Source organism: Adiantum capillus-veneris, chromosome 14 (genome assembly GCF_014529385.1).
Source record: "Adiantum capillus-veneris isolate H3 chromosome 14, ASM1452938v2, whole genome shotgun sequence".
Taxonomy (NCBI): Eukaryota; Viridiplantae; Streptophyta; class Polypodiopsida; order Polypodiales; family Pteridaceae; genus Adiantum; species Adiantum capillus-veneris.
The window spans coordinates 104,308,681-104,310,683 of NC_140944.1; the positions used below are offsets into that span (position 1 = coordinate 104,308,681).

The 2,003-nt window shown below is 47.3% G+C and overlaps 1 pseudogene; it reads left to right on the forward strand.

The window, feature by feature from the left end:
* Window positions 1-1,912: 1,912 nt before the first annotated feature.
* The window catches only part of LOC147442881 (uncharacterized), a 755-nt pseudogene continuing 664 nt past the window's right edge, over window positions 1,913-2,003 (forward strand).

The window sequence follows — 2,003 nt, forward strand, 5'->3', positions numbered from 1 at the left end:
AGAGAGAGAGAGACCTTTCTTTTACCCAAGTGTGATAGATTGGTTATCCCAATTCCCTCTAGAGTATCAAGCCTTGAGTTCAACTCTCGTCGATGGATAGATCTTTGAGGTCTCTTGGGATTGTTACTATCACATTAAAATCTCTCTTAATATTCTTCTTGTATGTGCTCTCTCTCTCTCTCTCTCTGTGTGTGTGTGTGTGTGTGTGTGTGTGTGTGTGTGTGTGTGTGTGTGAGGTCTTGAGTTCAACTCTTGAATAGATCTTTGAGGTCTCTTCGGATTGTTCCTACGATAATTAAATCTCTCTTCTTCTTCATCTTCTCCGTGTTCTCTCTCTCTCTCTCTCTCTCTCTCTCTCTCTCTCTCTCTTTCACACACACACACACACACACACACACACACACATCATGCAAGCTCAGGCTTTGCTGCTCGACATCATTTCTAAGAACTCTGAGAGAGAGAGAGAGAGAGAGAGAAAGATCAGAGAGGATAAACATAGTGGGGTTTAGTAAGTGTTATGTTTTATATCCATGATTGGAAAAACATTGGCAGCGAGGCTGGTGGAATACACGACAACCAAGTTGAGAACGCTATCGATGACATTTTGGATGACGTAGACGGTGCCTAGGATGATAGTGAAGGTGCCGGACACCCGGTCGATGATGTCATTGACAAGAGTGACCACCTTGCCCAATTCTTGAGCAACGGCCACATTCACAATATTCTGCCCAGCGGCCGCCACGATGAGGTGAGCATTGGGCAACTGAATCATCACGGATAGAATGGCTTAGTTTGGGAAGGTGGCCTTGCCGGGGGCATTGGCTAGTTAGGGCTCCGCGTTATGAACATCGCTAGAACCAACTATTGGAATTAAAAAGTAATCAACTCAGCTGATGCAAACCCAATCATCATGTAGCTTGCATAGCATGATGTAATCATCTCTATATCATGTAGACTTGCACGCATCGAAGGTGGATCGCTTCACCTGACAAAACAGACGAATGCATTGTCATTTTCTTTCATGCATTCAACTCCAATGATGACTCGAATTACGGGGGAGTGTTGGAATACTAATTCCAGGTCATCATAGGAGATGTCAAACGTCTCATCTCTCAACCATCAAATGTAACCCATCCCAATGAACGAACACCGCATTCTATCCACACCTTCTCGTGTCTGCACGTACTCTCTCTCTCTCTCTCTCTCTCTCTCTCTCTCTCTCACAGTGCCTGCGTCACCTCCTGTGCACGATGTAGAACACACATGTATGATCCCTTTGAGGGGGGGTGCTCCCTCCTCAATTCTACATGGTATCACGAGATCCGGACCAACAAGCCCCCTCGGGCGAAATTTTCCAGATCCTGGCTTCTGTAGGCATGTGCAGTACAAGCCTATGACGTTGCTGATAATGACGTCCTGATGGACGTCGCTCCAACATGTATGGACGTCGCGCCTCTATTGATCTGCTGCTGCAATCATGCAGCCGATATGGTTACCTGCTTGAATACAACCAGCGCTGGGTCCTCACCAACTTGCAATGGCCAACTTCTTGAAGCCATGCCCAATTGCTTGGCAGATGCACCCGCTTCAACCCTTGCTGCTGATTATGCAGCCAAAAGAGACGTCGGACCTGATGGTGGTGTGGAGAACCCTATCACTTCCCTGATACAAGAAGATGAAGGCGATAATGCAGTCCCTGCTGAAGCAACGATCCAGGCCCCTCTTCATGCTGCCCAAATTACACTTGCTGCTCTCTCTGACAGTGATTCTCTGGAACCTGCAACTGAATGTGCAGTCGAGTCCCTGCTGATTTACCTTTATGTAGATGAAACCTTCCCCGTTGCAGCCCATGATGAGGAAGAAGTTATCACCGCCTTTCTTGAATCCCTGATGGAGCCCGGACATCAACCAAATGGGGCAGACCTTGCTGCTGCCGTTGCTACTGCAACAAATGCTGCCCGCGCCACTTCTGTAATAACGATTGAACCTATTGCAGAAGCTAA